This window comes from Anguilla anguilla, chromosome 3 (genome assembly GCF_013347855.1).
Source record: "Anguilla anguilla isolate fAngAng1 chromosome 3, fAngAng1.pri, whole genome shotgun sequence".
NCBI lineage: Eukaryota > Metazoa > Chordata > Actinopteri > Anguilliformes > Anguillidae > Anguilla > Anguilla anguilla.
The window spans coordinates 29,326,540-29,347,068 of record NC_049203.1 but is presented as its reverse complement, the minus strand read 5'-3'; positions in this window follow the sequence as shown (position 1 = coordinate 29,347,068).

Below are 20,529 nucleotides of genomic sequence, written 5' to 3'. Positions count from 1 at the left end.
TTTTGAAGTGCAAGTGGTCGCATTTTAATGTTGTTAGTTTTTGCGTTCTCAATGCATTTACAATGTAACTATCTGCTACATCTGTGTGCGCTACAAAGCCATATGAGTCGGACCGTAGGTATAGGCGAAGAGACTATGAAATCAAAAAAAGAAGATTCAATGTCTTCAAAAGAAATCAAAGGAGAGAAATGAAATACTTAAACTGGTATTTGGGTGCAGCAGTACACAATCTGTGTGGGTCAAAGACCGCACTCATGGTAACATGTTCTGGTCGTGCGTACAGAACACCTACACCGGTGCCGACTGGATAGCTAATTTTAGAATAAGCCGGGGTACCTTTGAATATGTAGCTGCACAATTACGCAGCCAGATGTAATGTTGTAAAATACATTAACTTCTTATGTGAAAGAGCTCAAGCCGAATATACAAAATGTAATAAAGTTATATACCTTCCAGTTGAGAAGCAATTTCTTCCTCGCTTCTCAACTGTAATAATATTTCCACTTCTTTGTGGGTCCAGGTATTTCCTCTGTATGCCATTTTTTCGGTTGAGAGATAGGTGCGCGTGAACGCGGATCTGAAACGTAATTCGAACGCCGCCCAGAAAGCAGTCGTCGATGCTGCTTTCCGTTCCCACAGGAGAAATGCGGTAGTCGAGGCGCCTCGAAAACACCGAGAGGGGTTTTCGATACGGTATTTTAAAAGCCGTTGCAACGTGTTCACACAGACATAAGTACGGTATCGAAGCCATCTCGAAAACTTATTTTTTCTTCTGTGTGAAAGGGGTACATGTCTTGAACTTCAATTTCTGATTTGTCCACTTCCGTCAGCCAACTCCATCCAGGTTGTCTAGTGATGCAGTGACTTTTAAGGAGCAGCAAAACACCTTGCTTAGGGTCTTGACTGGCTTCTTAGTAACAGATAGAATCCACGGGAGAAGCGGAACTTGTCTGTAACCTTAACCTTAACCGTAATCATTGACTTAGACTTTGCTGGCTTGAAGCACATGCAAGCACAAAAATTTGTCTTGTTTTCGTTATTCAGTGAGCAGCGTTTTCACTGCTGTATTGGCATAATTTAGCACTGTTGGGTTTATCTTCTTTCTTAGCAGAATACAAATTTTCAGTGGTGAACAAATATTTTTTTGAATACCTACAGACAGTATTGTCCAAAGTAGCATGCGTGAAGGCTGTAGTTGCAGATGTAACTGGGGGTGCTTCGTAAATGGACGACCAATGCAACAATTGTGGTGCTTAAAAAACCGTCTTCGGGAAGAAGCCCTGGGATAGAACAGGCCCTGATCAATACCCCTCCTAAATATTACACCAGAGGAACGGTGAAAACACCACAGTCACTATGTCTACTGATTTTGACAATGTATTCAGGTGTCTTTTTGTCTGAAAGAACCATTAAAAAATTAAATTGATCATGAGAATTGGTACAAATCTATTGCTCATGAAGTTTAAAAAAGTAAATATTTGGGTAGCAGAATTAACATCTTTTGCGACATTTGTATGATCAAAGCTCTTAACTCCCACTCCTCACAAGGCATCACATCCTGCAAAGTCTAAATCTTTGCACTTGTCATGGCATGTTTAAAAAACTGCCCCCTATTACAGTAAATGCAGTTCTTCTCCAGTTTCTTATCAAAGGTTTTTTACCCCCACCCCCTTCCTCCCCTCCCGCTGTTAAGACGAGACGAAAATATGCTAAAGCTGATGATGGGGCTTTTTACTGACTGCTTTGAGACGATATTTGGTCCCGCTGCCCCTTCCCCCCCTTCCTCCCCCTCCTCCCCCTCGCCCCCCTCCCCCAATCCCCACCCCCATTGCCCTGCCTGATCTTTCAGGTAAATTTCCGTGAGCTGCCTAGACATTAATATGTTACCTACCTAGTTCAGCTAAATTACTATCAGAGACAACATAAGAAAAATATATAATCTCTGCTACTATCAAATGACTGTTGCTGTAGAGAAGTGGAGATTTGATTGGTAAGACATGGATAGGGCAGAGCACGCGATTGGAAAGAAATGTAAGTGAAGCACCATGTTAATGCTGCGTTCAAGACAACTCAGAACTCGGATATTTCAAGTGGGAAATCTGACGTCACTGCGTTCACGCTGGTTTACTCAGAAAAAACATGGATTCCCACATGGAAACGCTGCTTTATTTTTTTTTTGTCAAGGAGTATATTAATATGCAGCATCATATGCTTCTTGCTGCCGAACTTTTTGAAAAACAGGAGATGCATATCAAATATATGTTGAAATATATTTATTTTAATTATTTTTCTTATAAAGCAATGACTTTCTAGAAGTAGGATGTTTATCTAGAAAACATCCGGTAGCTTACTAGCTTTGTTCCTTTGAACCTACAAATAGCCTACTTTTAAACTGAGCGCTGAAAACATCATTAAAACTGCCCTTAATTTTCTATAGGAATGCAATAGCCTTTTTCCAACCGAGGCTTAGAACTTCATGTGTGTTAAAAACTGGAACAGCATGGGAGGTCTTACTGAAAATGGATGACCTTTCTGAAGACATCTCCGAGTCAGCCATGCCCAATGACAACCTTATCATTCAGCTGAAGCAGCAAGGGCTCAACGAAGACCATCAGTCTGGAGGTCGTCTTGAAGTTCCTTTCCACAAGAAGGTGCTCACGTTTGTCTGGCACCTCGCAAATAAAAACTCCTTCCGTGAAATATCAGACAAATTTGATGTCTCAAATTTCAGGAGCAGCCCACAGCACGATCCTGGAGGTCTTGAGTTTTGCGTGTAAACTTGCAGCATTTTACATCACCTGGCCTTCAGATTGCCAGAAGTGGGCAATAAGTTATGCCTTTGAAAGGGTCTGCACCATAGGCAACATTATCGGAGCGATCGATGGCTGCCATATTAAAACACAGAAACCAAAGTCCCGGGGTGATGACTACATGAACCACAAGTCATTCTACTCCATCCTGATCCAGGGCATTGTACATGAAAAGGGCAGATTCACTGTTATATTTACTGGCCCACCAGGGAGGGTGCACGATGCACAGATGCTTAGGACCTCCACCTTCTACGCCTCCTGGCAAGAGAAGATGGGAGATTTCAAGCTATTGGGGGACAGAGCATACATAGGCCAGGCCTTCCCTTTCATTGTCACTCTGAAAAGAGACAATGCTGTCCTGACAGATGCAGACGTACAGTATAATGCCCTTGTGAGCCGTGGGAGGGTCATCATTGAGAACTCCTTTGACTGGCTTAAATGCAAATGGAGGCGCATGTGGGACCTCCAGAACACCAGGATTAACGTCTTGGTGAAGACGATTCTGGCAGCATGCACGCTAGATAATATGTGTATAAGTTCTGCTTATAGGTGTGAGGAACATCCTCTGGGTTGTCCAAGACAGGAGGATGATAATGTGTAATAAGAGGATTACAGTCGAGTGGTTTTGAGTGTGGTGCACTTTCAGATTTCCTTTTTTTCAATTTTTGGGGGACAAGCTTTTAGGTACTTTTCTGCAATAACTCTACTAACAAAAAAGTACTTTTTTATGTATGTTGCTTCAGATATTGCTATTGATAATATTTTTATTAAATACATTTACTGAATCATTGGTGCCTTGTTTTTTTAAAATCACATTTACACACCATAGTATCAATGACTTTGGTCTGACCAAAGCATTGTCATGATTATGACCACCGGTCTAAAAAGAACTCATTGTAGATCAGCAGTACAGAGTTCCTTTTGAGACAGCTCCATAGTGCTGATCTAGAGTCAGTTCTTTAAAACAGGTAGACACAAAGTTATGATGAACTCTATTAGTTAGCAAACACATCAAACGTATTATTTAAAATCTAAGATATAAGATGCACACAAAACTGTTTTTTTAGACATTTATTCAAGGTACTTCAGATAATATTCAGGTCAACTTCGGTTTCAAAGCAGGACCATTTCAAGATATGCAGGGCAAAAAACTAAGCCTGTCTGGAACATCACCTCTATTAGAATTTTTTAATTCAAGTAGATTCAATTGTAAAAGTCGAAACACTAAATTATAACATTTCAATCAGCTTTAACACAAAGGGTCGTTTTTTATTAACTTAGCCCAGGCAGGAGAGACTCATCATAAAAAAAATTAAGCAAGGAGCCACGACTGGTTAAGGGTCCATTCTAGTTGCTTCTAACAGTGTCTCCCTCATTAGCACTAAACTAAGAATGCTAGAGTTACAAACTCAGAGGCATTACATCAGTATTTAAGGGAAAAAATAAATAAAATGTAATGGAAAAAGGGTGCATTAGTCCTTTTAACATGAAATGTGCATACATGCACTGAACTAGCCCACAATCGAGATTGGTAAAAGTGCTTACATAGTAAAGAGTGCTTTTTTTCCCTAAAGCTTCTCGAGGAAGGTGGACATCATGTTCTGGAAAGACTCCTGTGAGGATCTCATTTGGTTGAGTAGCACCTCATGTCTGGCCTGGCTGGCTGCCTCGGACTACCTCAGGAACTCCAGGAGACAGCTATGCGATGGTCTTGCTCTCCGCCTGTGTTGGGGTTGGTACCATTGATGCTGCCTCATTAGTGGGCAACTCTTCGACTCCCAGAGCATCTGGCCGTCTTATTTCCACACCCTCTGCTGTGCCAACAACAGGATATTCAATATCATGGTTCCTCCCCAAGTGAAGTTCCATCTCATTAAAAAACTGAAAACGCATTGTTCCTTGTACGGTTGTTGTCCTTAATTTTTTATATGCTTCCTCTAGTGTGGACCATTTCCTGGCAACTTTGTCAGGCTCATAGGTCTCCTGAAATTGGGTGGATAGCTAGGTAGCTAGGTCCATCCAAAGTAATGTATTTTTTCCTTTCACTGACTTAACCCTAGCATTCAATTCTGCAAGTGTTTTGGGCAGACCATCTGCCTCCAAATGCTGTCACATGAATTCAATAAAAAAGGGTATGCTCTCTACTGAACCCACTGTTGGGCCAAGGTAGTGGAAGCCAGGTCTATTTCTATTGGTTGCACTTGCTACTCTTCCTGTCCCTCACAGCAACCCTACAGTAAAACATTTGTCATAAATTATTTTTAGTGACAGGTAATAACTGTTCAACAAGTAAAACTGCATTATATGACCTCTATTACAGGAATCACAGATTGGAATAACTTTCCTAGCACTCTTTAAATTCTGAATGGCACTGGTTTCCACACAAGCTCAAGAAATTCAGTTCAATACTTAAGGGATAAATAACATTACTATAGTAGTAAACCTTTCGGTTACGGCATTGTGCCACCATCAGTAAAAGTATACTCCACATGTATTTCAACAGCAGTGGTCAAAACCTCATCAAGGAAGTAGCCCCCAAACTCCCCAGCAGCTTGAAACAACGTTCCACTGAACGAATTATTTCTAGCCTCATCGATGAGCAAATTGTTGTCCTTGTCTGCATACACTGAAAAGAGACAACAAAATCATGTACGCCTCGGGTAGCTAACGTTAGGTAGGATGGAAAATGAGTGAAGAGAGTGAAACCGCGAAGCAATGTAGGCCGTAGTAGTACTGAAATGTAAATATTATATTATATATCTGTAAATATATATATATATCTGTCAGGTGTCTTGTTTAATCTGAAGCAGCAAAATAACGTTTTCTAGCTAAACTGGCTAGCAAAGAAAGTGGCTGATAGATATTTGTACTTTGTTTAAATTTCATATATTGGCATAATGAATTCGGAACATAAATGATACAAACACATAATCACACACCCGAAAGTGCATTAAAAACGTAAATATACTATTTTCCTTTCTTACCATGAACTACGAATGCCACCATTTTTGTATAACTTTTCTGAGTTCGGAAAAGTCGGAGCTCAGAAATGATGCCCGAATTTCCAACCTATAATTCCAAGTTCGACCGTTCAGTTGTTTTTTTCCACAAATCGGACGTTTTTTTTTTTTTTTTTTTTTACTAGTTCTGAGTTGTCTTGAACCAATGGGCAACAGTCTCTGGCAACAACTCGCCTCTATGAGTGAAGCCTTTTACCCCAATGGCTACTGCGTGAACTGCAACGCCTGGTTGCAAAAAGAACTTGAAACCCCGCCCACCCAATGTTAAGTCAATGGGGAAAGCCAGAAAAGAGGTCAATTTTTTACACAAGAAATGGTGGTTTAACTAGTTAATCCCATCCCTTGTAATGTCTCCCTGGGTCTGATTTTTAAAAATAATTCCACCAAAATTCCCAAATCTGGGTTAATTTCAGTGCGTGCAATGTGGCTTGTCTTACTACCGTATGACCATATACGGATTTCCCCATCCTCGCAGCCAGGCAGAGTGCTTCAGTGGCAGGTGTGATGCTGTGTCGTTTTATTCCGATTAGCTAGCTACATACGATCTCACCATTTAAAAGTCCAAGGTCCAGAAATGTTGTGTGCTGTGTTCAGCTGTAATAACCGCTATTCTAAGGATTCTTCTCTCCAGTTCTTTTGGTTAATACATTTGAGACATTTTCAGATAAACAGGGTTCTATGTAAAAACGCGATTTATGACCAGGTTGGGGTTTCAGTTGATTCTCATAAAGTTTCGTCTTTTATAATTTGTATATGTTGTAGGTGAAATCAGATTTGTAAGCAGTTTTGAAGCTTCTTTAAAAAGACAAGCTAGTGGGATTTGCTTAGCTAGGGGGAGCAAGCTTTTACTGTCTTGCTATCGATCTATCTGTCTATCTAGCTAACTTGCTTACTAGTAATCTCGTGATACATCTGTCTAGCTATTTAGAGTTCTGTTATCTATCTGTCTATATAACTAGCTAGCTATGATCTATTTAATCTATTTTTAATGTGAATATCGTAACACTAAACGTATCTTGTACAATTAACTTTTTTGAAATGTTATGACAGTACAGTTCTGTGGTTGCAAGGTCACGCTTGTTGTCCAGACGTGGGCGTGTCTTACTATGTGAGGTAGTCGGGGTGGATTTTCCTGTAGTCGTGGACCAGAGACTGTAAAAAATACAATACGACTACACTGATGGTCAATCAATCAAGAGATGTGTAGGCTACTGGTGATTTGACTAGGCTCATTTTCGTATAACTGTCTGGTAGACCTGCTGTTAACCGAGCAAGTTATCGTCGTAGGTTTTCGCCACAGTCAGTTAATGAGCCAGTAACTGCTACTAGCTACTCCATCGTCGTTTGTGGTGTTCACTTGCTGGGTGACGCTAGCTGACCGATTGTTCGCAAGTCACTTTCTACCGAATAAAAATTGACACTGTCAGCGGTGATTAACAACTCTACCAAGTATATTAATAACTGATCTGCAGGCGTGTAAATATGACAACGCACTTTGTACAGCAAGTTTTCCACCTGGTGCATGAAGACAAAAATAATGTAGCCTACATTGAATTTCTAATTATTACTAAACTTTTATTTTTATTATCAAAACCAATGGAGAAAAGCCAATATACGCAAGGAGCCCCCAGGACAGATTCTGAGAACCACTGTCTTAAATGCTCTTGTCGGTCTCTTAAATGCTAAAAACATGTTCCTTTCTAAATGCCAGTCTTAAAAAGATGGTTAATTTCGTTAAATGCTGTGTGTGTGATTTCATCGTGTGTTGTATGCTATTCAGCAAATAAACCTTAAGACTCTTAATTCGCTTCGTGAAACTGAAAATTTAGCAGTGTTTATCCCAAAATCGGGATTATAGTAGCTTTGTCACATGCGTGAAGCATGGCCCAGGTAGACATTTACGGAATGTACACGACTGACAAGCCGTCAAACACGTTTGATTGAATATTTGCAGTTTAGGGTTAGCTAGCTAGTCAAATGGCTTGGTAGCCGAAGTTGCGAACTGTTAGCATAGGCTACTGGACTACCAAATATAGCAAGCTGATTACGCTTTCTGCCAACTAATTATTTGGTTAAGTAGGCTAAAGGAAATAGTAAAAATGACTCGGCTACCGAAAAACCTAAGAGGAGAATTATTTTATGGTCGTCTAGTGCAGCTGTAAATAGCACACGCCATGATGAAATCACTACGAAATGGGATGCCTGCATTTTCTGACTTCGCACAGGTGGACCGTGGTCGGAGCAGAGACTGTAAAAAATATGGACAAAGCTACTGTGACGTCACTCATTGCCTCTCCGTGGGTCTGTAAAACACGTTTTGAACCTCAATGGCGGGCGCGGCCATGTTTTCGATTTGGAGCCAAACCATAGTTAAGCGGTCTTGTGATTTTTACATTGTGATTGACAGTCCGGTGCGGAAAAGCCCATCAACTTGAACGAACGATTGCAGAACGAACTTGAGGCTAGCTGACTGTCTGCCGTTATGTTTTAAAATATATGATCAAATGTTTACAGAGTTTAATTTCCATCCGTGACTGTACTGTGTCATGTAATCACGTTATATGTATGACATTAATAATACAATTATGTTCAGTTATCTTCAATTTATGTTTCTCGTCAAAACGAATATGCTTAGCTAGCATATCAGCTTGCCAGTGAGCTAGGAAAGCTATCCGTGGTTAGCTCACGCATTAGCAATATGAACTACAGGGGAAGAACATCGACTGCACTGATGGTCAGTCAATCAGAGATGTGTAGACTACTGGTGATTTGACTAGGCTAATTTTCATATAACTGTCTGGTAGACCTGCTGTTAAGCAAACAAGTTATCGTCGTAGGTTTTCGCCACAGTCAGTTAATGAGCCATTAACTGCTACTACTCCATCGCCGTTTGTGGTGTTCACTTGCTGGGTGACGCTAGCTGACCGATCGTTCGCAAGTCACTTTTTACCGAATAAAAATGAACACTGTCAGCGGTGATTAACAAATCTACCAAGTATTTTAATAACTGATTTACAGGCGTGTAAATATGACAACGCACTTTGAAGAGCAAGTTTTCCACCTGTTGCATAAAGACAAAAATAATGTACATTGAATTTCTAATTATTATAAATTTCTTGCTAGCTTCTAGCTTTGTCACATTCGTGCAGCATAGCCCAGGTAGACACTTACGGAATGTAGCCTACACTACTGACAAGCCGTCAAACACGTTTGACAGATGGAATATTTGCCGGTTAGGGTTAGCTAGCTAGTCAAATGCCTTGGTAGCCGAAGTTGCGAACTGTTTTAGCATAGGCTACTGGACTACCACATATAGCAAATAAGCGTTAGCTGATTACGCTTTCTGCCAACTAATTATTTGGTTAAGTGGGGTAAAGGAAATCTCATAAAAAACACGTTTTCAACGTACAAAAATGCCAAGTTACTCAAAAGTATTGATATCAAAATTACGCCAAGTTACGGTACTACAAACAATATAGGCTATCTTGCCTCACCGAAATGACATAAGATGTATTTCAAAGCAATGCTACCCAATATTTCCTCAATTCTTTCAAGTCACTTGGCCCTGTATTTTATAACCTCACCATTTAACAATATCTTGCAAACTTTGTGTCAGATGGAAGAGTCAAATATTTCGAATTGCCTCATGGAACACATTGAAATTAATGGACAAAACTGCTGCTGAGTAACTACAGGAAGCATATTTCTCCAGAAAACATGTTTGTACTTGCTTCTAAACTGAATTTGAGTACGTGTGCAAGTATATTTGCTACGTACAATAAATACTGCATGTAAAACACATATTTGTACATACATACATAGAGAACTTCTTTATCCCCATGGGGACATTTCCCTCGCTGCATGTTACATTCACATTTACGAACACACACTTATACCAAGAAACATACTATCATTCACGCAACAGAAAGGCTGGGCAGCGAAATACATACATACCAATACAAATTGTACATATACATGCCTATTCAATCAATCTTGACTGTGAGAGAGCCATCCACACACATGTTTGGCCTGTCCATGTAGTGCATGCTTATACACACAGGGCCAAGTGACTTGAAAGAATTGAGGAAATATTGGGTAGCATTGCTTTGAAATACATCTTATGTCATTTCGGTGAGGCAAGATAGCCTATATTGTTTGTAGTACCGTAACTTGGCGTAATTTTGATATCAATACTTTTGAGTAACTTGGCATTTTTGTACGTTGAAAACGTGTTTATGAGATATCATTTCTTTTTGCAAAGCGTTTTATTATGAGAGTGAGAAATGCGAAGTGACCCTTTAAGAAACGGTTGTGGATTATGGCAATCCTTGTGTGAATTTGTAGTCTGGTGAGCGTGTACTGTTTAGCAGTTTCGGTTTGCTATATATGTAAAACAGTGGCTGTGACAAAGGGTGCGGTGGCGTATAAGCGTAAAATGAAAGAACGCATATGAAAAGCATCAGAAACGCATATTAAATATGGCCAGTGTATGTACTCACGGATTTGACGTCCATCGAACGAGCCTTGACTGACAAAAGAATCAGCAAGCCCGTAGAATTATAACTCCCTAGGTCGCAACTTGTGTAGCCTTCTGTCCTGCTCCGTTGTCTGTTATTTCGTGGAGATGCACTTTTAGTGTCTGTAAGGTTTGTAAGGCATTTTGATAGGCTTATCTGCAGGTAGGAATCTTCTTTGCTGTTTTGCTAAAGTAGAACCGGAAAACATGAACCGGAAAACATGATAGTGGAGAATAGGAGCAAGCGCATATGTCCCAGCAGGCTTTGCATATGAGAAAATAACAACAGTGTGAGAGAAATTAGGATGAAATTATGAAATTGCGTAGTTGAAACAATATGTTTTTAGCAGAATGGGCATGTAGGTGAAGGTTGACATGATCACGGAGTATAGTGCGAAGTAAATAGAGTGACCATGAGCGAGCTTATATTCCTTATCGAACGGTATATATAACAGTCGCCATAAAGCACTAGCTGTCGAGGTGGAGGGTTAAGTAACGTGTGAAATCTATTGCATTGCTGTGTTTTTTCATGTTCAGTACTAGTAGTTATAATTATGAGTGAATCATGTTTTTAAATGTAATGTTTTAATGGGGAGTTGCAGAACGTACGTACGTAGTAATTGTTTGTATGTGGCTAGATAGAGAACAGGGCGAGGTAACATGAATGTAGAAACGTGGCGTTTGCTGATAAGAAGGTTTTGTACAGTAGCCAAGTGAAGAAATGTAGTTAGTAGAAATGGCGCAGCTGTGAACTGGTGTAACTTTTTAATAAAAGGAATACATTTGCCGTCATGAAATGCATATGGGTGGCCATGAGTGAGTTTTGGTAAAGCAAATGTAAGCGTAAGAGAACGTTAGTGTAAAAGAGGAAATTATCTGCCTGAGGACGAGGCGGGATTCAATCCTTCAACCGGAGGTTTACCAGTCTGTGACTTTGTTAGTGCAGCACCATGACATAGCTATGCAATGCGTGAAATGTCATTAGCAAGCCTGTCCGTGGTTTTAAAGAAGAACACAGGCCAGTAAGCACAGAAGAGCTCCCGTTGAATCCATATGATTTTGCAATATTGTAGCCGGTTAATAACTGAACGTGCAGACGGTATGTAATAATTCAGTGTATACGTTCGGTGAACGGCGGGTAGATATGGTGCAAAAGCAATAATTGAGAAGTAGTAGACAATTATTAGTGAGGGTAAAAGCAGGTTAAAGAAACGTGTCGCTAGCTGGGCTTGAACCTATAACCCCGTGTCCCCAAGACTGTAACCTTACCCACTAGGCCACAAGCAGATTAGCAATTTAAACCGGAAATGTTGAAGAGTGAGAAGGTATGGGCATTTTGCCTGTGTATGCGAGTTTTTGACTGGGTGGTGAAGTGGTGTAACTTTTTAATAAAAGGAATACATTTGCTGTGATGAAATGCATATGGGTGGCCGTGAGTGAGTTTTGGTAGAGAAAATATAAAAGCGTAAGAAAACGTTAGTGTAAACGAGGGAATTATCTGCCTGAGGGCGAGGCGGTATTCAATCCTTCAACCGGAGGTTTACCAGTCTGTGACTTTGTTAGTGCAGCACCATGACATAGCTATGCAATGGGTGAAACAGAATTAGCAAACCTGTCCGTGGTTTTAAAGGACACAGGCCAGTAAGCACAGAAGAGCTCCCGTTGAATCCATATGGCTTTGCAATATTGTAGCCGGTTAATAACTGAACGTACAGACGGTATGTAATAATTCAGTGTATACGTTCGGTGAACGGCGGGTAGATATGGTGCAAAAGCAATAATTGAGAAGTAGTAGACAATTATTAGTGAGGGTAAAAGCAGGTTAAAGAAACGTGTCGCTAGCTGGGCTTGAACCTATAACCCCGTGTCCCCAAGACTGTAACCTTACCCACTAGGCCACAAGCAGATTAGCAATTTAAACTGGAAATGTTGAAGAGTGAGAAGGTATGGGCATTTTGCCTGTGTATGCGAGTTTTTGACTGGGTGGTGAAGTGGTGTAACTTTTTAATAAAAGGAATACATTTGCTGTGATGAAATGCATATGGGTGGCCGTGAGTGAGTTTTGGTAGAGAAAATATAAAAGCGTAAGAAAACGTTAGTGTAAACGAGGGAATTATCTGCCTGAGGGCGAGGCGGTATTCAATCCTTCAACCGGAGGTTTACCAGTCTGTGACTTTGTTAGTGCAGCACCATGACATAGCTATGCAATGGGTGAAATAGAATTAGCAAACCTGTCCGTGGTTTTAAAGGACACAGGCCAGTAAGCACAGAAGAGCTCCCGTTGAATCCATATGGCTTTGCAATATTGTAGCCGGTTAATAACTGAACGTACAGACGGTACGTAATAATGCATATGGCTTAGCAATATTGTAGCCGGTTAATAGCTAGCTAGCTAAATGAATATAACCAGAAATAATCTAATAGTCCTTAAAAGGCACTCTAATTTAAGTGAACCTAACGTTAGTGAAATATTTGCATTGTCTTGCCCGTAAGCCAGCGGCGCAAACTATGGGTCTCGAGTTATCCATGGGTTTACGGGGCGTGGGAAGGGGAGTGGTTACTGTGTTCGTGAGGCACCAAGTTTTGAGAACTTTCTCAACCGGTTGAAAATAGGACGGTAAATTTAAAACGCATATTTCTCAAGAAATACAGAACGGACATACTTAATACTTAACTTATTGTGTTTGTTCAATGCCTCTTGTGCAAATAGCACATAAAAGCGAGAAAGTGTGAAAATCATCATAGTACTCCTTGTTCCTAGCTGGGCTTGAACTACCCCGTGTCCCCAAGACTGTAACCTTGCCCACTAAGCCACAGGCGGACTAGCTGTTTAAACTGGAAATGTTTCAGACTAAAAAGGTATGGGTATTTTGCGTGTGTATGCACGTTTTTGATTGGGTCGTGTAGATGAAGATTTGGCTGGTGTCAGTGAAATGTCCAATGGGGAGAAATAAGAATGAGAAGAAGAAGAAGAAAGAGAAGAAGAAGAAGAAGGAGAAAACGCAAAATCCCCTTAGTTTGGGGCTTTATTGTGTGGACATGTGAAGTTGTTTATGAAATGTGTCTGTTGAAATGGGGTCAGAATGTACAGAATTTAATGTTTTTAAGGGCTGAGTGTCTGTGGCTGTTGTGGTTATTTCTGTGGGGAACCCTGAAAAGTGCCAAACTCTCGGTGCTGTATAGGTATGGGGCATGCCCCCGCCAAGGCGTAACTTGGCGGGATGGCATACCTGCCATCCCAATAGTAAAAATGACTCGGCTACCGCAAAACTTCAGAGGAGGGTTATTTTATGGTCGTCTAGTGCAGCTGTAAATAGCACACGCTATAATGAAACCACTACAAAATGGGATGCCTGCATTTTCTGACTTCGCACAGGTGGACCGTGGTCGGAGCCGCAATGTCAAGGCCAAGAGACGCCACCTCCCACCCCAGTGACCACAGATTGTAGCCCCTACTGTAGCTCAGTCCGCCGCAGTAATCCGGAAGTGACGCAAGTTGTACCTCATTGGTCCAGAACAAATATTGGCACTGTGCCCAAATGACGCAATAAATCATAAAATCGCCCCATGGACAGTCATAAGACGAATAAAATACACCTATTATGACTATTTGTTCTTGTGAGAAAAAATTATTGACTTTGTATTTTGATCGCATTTGTACTGTAGACTTACATGGAAACCGGATATGAAAACACCTATACTGGAGCCATCCGTAGTGGCGCTAGTGAGCAACCAGGAACTACAACACCAGGAAATGAGCTTCAAAAACGAAGTCTGGGTTTGGCCGCTTGTCGTGGACTCGTCTTTCGCTCCACTACGCTTGCGTTGGTTGCAACGGGCAATGTGGCTGTGCCCTAGTTTGGGCTTCATGCGCCAGTGAGCACTAACCATAGCAAATCAGTGCGTGACGTCATGAAGCACTTCGTCCATATTTTTATACGGTATATGTCTTGAATGCAGCATAGGTGCTGTCACGCCAAATTTCATCCCCCCTTCTTCTCTTCCGGGTTTAGTCACAGAGATTTGATACCGATATTCAAATCTCTTTGGTTAAGCTGTAGCCTTAGGTGTTACATTGTGCCATTAAATTGTGATTGGTCAGATTTCTCTGTCTGAAGATTCAAATAAGCTTTATTGGCATTGCATATATATATATATATATATATATATACATATTGCAAAAACATGAGTATAACAAACAATAAACATATGAACAGAATGCAATTTATGAGTGTGTGTGGTATTTGTGTATGTTAGCTTCTGTAATGTCTTGTGTAAATTAGGTAAAACAGTGAGTACAATAATTATCTAGCTAACTAACAAGCTAGCTAACAAGAGAAATAAATAGATAGCCAGTGAGACAGCCAAATATAAAGATCACTAGCTAGCTAGCTGGAAGAGCTTCTCTTGGACTTATATAATAGCTTCTCTTCCTAGCTAGCCAGCTAGATAGCGATCACTCACTGTTGTTAGCAACCAGCAGAGAACGCTTGGAAACCACGCAGGCAAGGTAGTCAAATGGACGCTAACTTACGCATTAAGGGAACGTAACTGGAAACATAACCCCGGGAGAGAATAGGGGGGATGAAATTTGGCGTGACAGTGCCATGTCTAGTGCTTTAAACTCTAAATAATGTCCTGGCTATATTTGACCCAGGCTAAGAGTTTCACAGACGCTACTAAGTAAACAGAAGGGTTAATACTACAGTGCCATTTTGTGGTCAGTTGCACTGAAATTTTATCATTTCTGTAAATTAACAAACTGAATTTTACCCAGGGAAATAACATTTTAAATGATTTATATAATGACAAATAACTCTAATGGGTAATCCTACCTTCTGAAGGTGAAATCCAAGGAGACACCTCTGCAAGCCTCCAAGCAGACTTGTCTGCCCACGAGCTTGCATTGGACATTTCTCAATCTGAAACAGTTCACAGAAATGTTGACTGAATTACATATAATGTTCATGAGTTTAGGATTCAACTGCATTGGCCAATTAACACCTTTACAAGGAATTATCACCTATAATCTTATGACCTATGAAATAAATAGTAGGGAGATCAAACCTGTTTTGGCGATCTTTCAGAAAACATACTTTGACCGTTTATTCTTCATGCACAATATCATAAATGCTACAGTATAATCAAATAACATATAAATCGCAAATTTGGCAGAATATAACTGTTGTTTCCTATAATACGATTTTAAAAAGGAGCCGCTGTTATGTCCGGCACTGTTGCGACAGTGCCGTGTTATTGTTATTGTATTCTGGTTTACGTGCGGCTGTACTTTACAGGAGTTACCAATTACTAGGGATGTCGCTTCTTGTTACTAGGGAAGCCGCTATGGTTACTAGGGACGCTGCCTGCGTGCGGGACTGAGTTCTAACGTTGAATTAAATGGAGTAAGCTCCGACTGTACCTCTGGTTGTCCTCTCCTTTACTTAACACAACATTGGCAACGAGTATGGCTGATTGTTCTCTGCCCCCACCCTCTCCATTACTGGCTCTGCTGGGCGAGCCTAGCTGCCGGTGTTACACACTTCTGGATTTGAGGTGGAAATCAGAATATGCGTGATTCCTGGGGTTCACACAGAAGGACTTTCAGACTTCTGCTTCTGTTAAAAGCTCTTCATCAGGAATGAAATTTATTATAATAAATAATTTAAAAGTAAACAGATACAGTATTCTTCAAGATATTGCCTATTAAAATATTTAAAATACACCTTATGGCATTACATGAATTTGGGCCTATGGATAATACATAGGAAACAACTACAATAACCTTATAAAGTTCAAATATTAAGACTACACAACTCAATACACTTTTGCAATACACTTTAATAATGAACTCATATTATGTGTGCTTTTTCTCTTGTGATGCTGAGTTATTTCCCATACTGTATTAGATGTGCAGCTGCCTAGTTATATGGTTACCTGTCCATATATGGAATACTGATATACCAGCATTTATAACAGTGTAGCTATAAATTCTACAATGATCATTAAATAACAGGACTTCTATGAAGGTGGTGATTTAATAAATAAGTTGACAACATTAAGTGACCTCACTAAGACAGAAGCATTACTTTTAAAGTGTTTTGAAATATATAGGACTGACATTGCTAAAACGAGTTAGCATACATAGCATACACGCTACAGCAAACCGGAGCAAAGCACAGGCTGGGTACATGCAGCGACAGAGCAAGCACGTCAGTAGCCAAGAGCTATGTGAGCTTTTAGTCACATAGAAGACAGGACAACATTCAGTATGTGCTAGCCAGCTCTGTTGTCTTTAGGCTAATACATAAAAACAGGGGGACATCAAATGGGGCAGCTGGCTAGCAAATTAAAAGTTTGTATCAGAATCAAACAAAAGCAACTAAAAAAAGAACAGCGATTGACACAAACGCTCTAACAGGTGAATCAATCATTGGTTAGAGTGACCATCTACCAGTCTCGTCTCTCTTGCTGCTGCTCACACAACCTACAAACACTGCCAATGCAGCAACTAAACACCAGCACCAGGACCCCAAAGACAGTCTTGTGATTTGCCTGTTACCATTCACTTTTATACACTTGGGGACCAATGAATTCGTTACCTTCATTTGCCATCCACCCCCATCTGGGCGGCTACATTCTTCCCCCCTCAAATTGAATCGGCGGGCTGACGATGAACTAAAAAACGAAAGGCTCAAAGAGAAGTTAGGGTAAGTATATGAGACATACCCACTAATCCCACTGAAACTATTCAAGACAGAGGCAACATCACTTTCATCCTCGATCAGTAAGAATAAAGATTGCTGATCTTCCGATTCCTCATTAGTAGACTCAGGGGTGCCATCTACCTTCCTGATCACAGATGTGATTTATTCTGGCTCCTGAGCAAAGTCCTCAATAGCTGCCCGCAACTCTGACCGGTGCACTTGTCTAACGGGGCCTTCCTGATGGACCGGTATAATGGAATATACAGCACCCTGACCTTGAGGTGAACGGACAACTTTATACAGGCAGGAATCCTAAAAGTCCTGGATTTTGTTTCTTCCCCGTACTAGATGATTTTTGAGGTATACAGACTGCCCTTCTCGGAAGCTACAGTCTTTGATTTGAGAGTTGTATTTCAGGTTTCGCCGTTCAACCTTATCTTTCAAACATGCACGCACTTGACTGTAGGCTTCTTGCAGGGACTCTTGATGTCCCTGGATCCAATCATCAAACGTTCCTGAACCTGGATCTTCACAATTTCTGCAGAGCAAAAAATCAACAGGTTGTTGTGGCTCACCCCCAAACATAACGAAAAATGGACTCACCCTCGTAGACTGATGAACCGTGGTGTTGTACGCATATGTCAGCAGTGATAGGTACTTCGGCCATTTCATCTTCTTCTCTGGGGGTAGGGTACGGAGCAGATCATGCAGAGTTCGATTGAAACGCTCGCACCGCCCATTCCCCTGAGTGTGGTAAGGAGTAGTGCTGCTTTTTTTGATCCCGTACATCTCACACAGTTGCTTGATGATGTGGCTTTCAAAATTTCTACCTTGGTCCGAATGCAGGCGGGCTGGAGCACCAAACAGGTGAAACCAACTTCGCACCAACACATCAGCCACTGTGCTTGCACGTTGATCCTTCGTAGGGATGGCTTGAGTGTATTTGGTAAAAACATCTGTCAAAACCAGGATGTTCTCTCTTCCATCACTTGCTGGCTCTAGTACTGTAAAATCAATGGCTAGAATTTTGTTAGGCCGTGAGGCCTGTAATGTGCCCATGAAAGAGCAAACCTTTGGTTGTGCTGCCTTGGCCAGAATGCATCGCTTACTTTGTCGACACCATTCCTCCACATCCTTCAGCATTCCTGGCCAAAAACAATGGCTTCTGATAAGGTCTGCAGTGAGGTACCCCTGGTGGCCATGGGCATCGTGAAGACTGGTGAAGACCTCCCTTTGGAGACTCTGAGGAAGGAGCAACTGATGTACTTCTTTGTTACCATCTGTAGAGTAAGTGAGGCGATACAGTCAACAATCCTTTTCAAACAAATGATCCCAACACCTCGCCAGTTCCTTTCCACCCTTGCTCCATCCCTCTCGCTCCGTCAGGCTGGGGGCTCTGCCTTCACGCCAACATTTCAGGATAGGCCCAATGACTGGGTCCAGTTCCTGTAGGGAAGAGAGATCTGCTGGGGTACAACCAGGGAGAGCAGTTATTTCATTACAAAGGACTGCCGAGGCCAGGGGATTTTGGATGATATGCTGCTTCAAGTCCTGAGGAATTTCAGTGCCAGGAAATATTTCCTCCAAGTGTTGTCTGGACAATGCATCACATTCAAATTACTGTGTCCAGGGCGATACCTGGGTGTAAAATTGAATTAAGCCAACTGTGAAGCCCATCGCTGCTCAACTGCATCCAACTTCACAGTCTGGAGGTGACAAAGGGGGTTATTATCAGTATATACAACAAAATGATTCCCTAGAAGGTATTCCCCGAACTTGTCGCAAACAGCGCATTTCAATGCAAAGAACTCCAGTTTCATGGAGCTATAATTATCCATGTTCCTTTCAGTTCTCCTTAGGCCGCGACTAGCATATGAAATGGGCTGGAGCTTCCTCCTCTGTTACAAGATAGCCCCCAATCCACGATGGCTTGCATTCCACTTCAAGCACGAAGAGCTTCTGAAAGTCAGCAAAAGCCAACACAGGTGCCAAACAGAGTCTCTCCTTCAAAGACTGGAATGCCTCTTCACACTTTGCGTCCCATCTGGAGGACAAAGGTATTCAGGGGGTCTTAGCCTTCCGAGGAGTGCCTAGCTGTGCCACCAGTTGATGAAGGGGAGCAGCCAGTTTAGCAAAGCCTTCCACAAGCCTTCGGTAGTAGCTTGCAAATCCCAAAAATGAACGAAGCTCAGAAAGATGGACGGTGCGCTTCCACTCCCTCACTGCAGCAACTTTTTCCGGGTATGTGGCAACACTGTCTTCTGAAACTAAATGATCAAGATATTTAACCTCCTTCTGAAAAAAATGACATTTTGACAATTTGAGCTTTAAATGCTGCTGTTGGAGGTGTGAGAACACTTCTTCCAATCGCTCCAGATGCTGCTGCACAGTGGAAGAAGATAATAACATTGTCCAGATACAGCAAGACAGACTGATGACGTTTATCCCCAAACATTCGCTCCATCAGCCTCTGAAACGTCCCAGGGGCATTGCATAGCCCAAAAGGCATCCGGTTAAATTCAAAGAGGCCAAATGGGGTGCAGAATGCAGTTTTGGCGCGATCCTTTTCCGCAACTTCTACCTGATTGTACCCGCTGGCGAGGTCCAGTGTGGAGAACCATCGTGCTCCCATCAGGGCATCCAAGGACTCGTTGATTCTTGGTAGCGGGTATGCATCCTTTCGAGTCTTGGCATTAAGTTGCCTGTAATCCACACACATACTTATGCTGCCATCCTTCTTCTGCACCGGCACAATCGGAGACGAATAGGGGCTGTGTGGAGGAAAACCCCTTCTTAGGTTCGGTGGGTGAGTCGGTGATGAAAGAATAAAGACTAGAACTTATGATTTCTTCTAATAACCTTTTTATTCTCTTTAATCAATAATCCTTTTCATGTACGTAGGCCTACGGGAGGTCTCTAGTACCATAAAGATACATAGAGAGCTTCTTCGCATTATGTTTTTACATCCTTTTTATACAACCAGATCTCCTCCTACCCTGATGTATCTTCCCTTTAAAATAACCAATCCCAGCCTAGGTCAAACATATGTTTCATAAGTTAGTTTAACAATAACTATTATATAATCTTCCATTTTAATCAATGACAGATATTTCACTACACACACTTACAGAGAAATGTATATGCATGACTTGAATAACAAGTATTTGTCCTCATGGTTAACAATTGTTCCATCTTCCAGTTTCAAAGTACATGCACTTTACATGCATTCACTACATGCTGTAATCCAACTGAAATATTGACTCATATACACACCACCATGTTCTAACAAACTATGTTTATATCATTACTGTTGCTGTGATTACTTTGATTTTCATTCATTCATTTTAATAGAATATAATCTATACATTTTCTAGATCAGTATCCTTTCTCTTCTCTTACAACTCAAAGGTCTTCTGCACAAGACTGTTTCCCAACAGAAGTTACTTACAAAATTCCACTAAGTAAATGTTTACAAT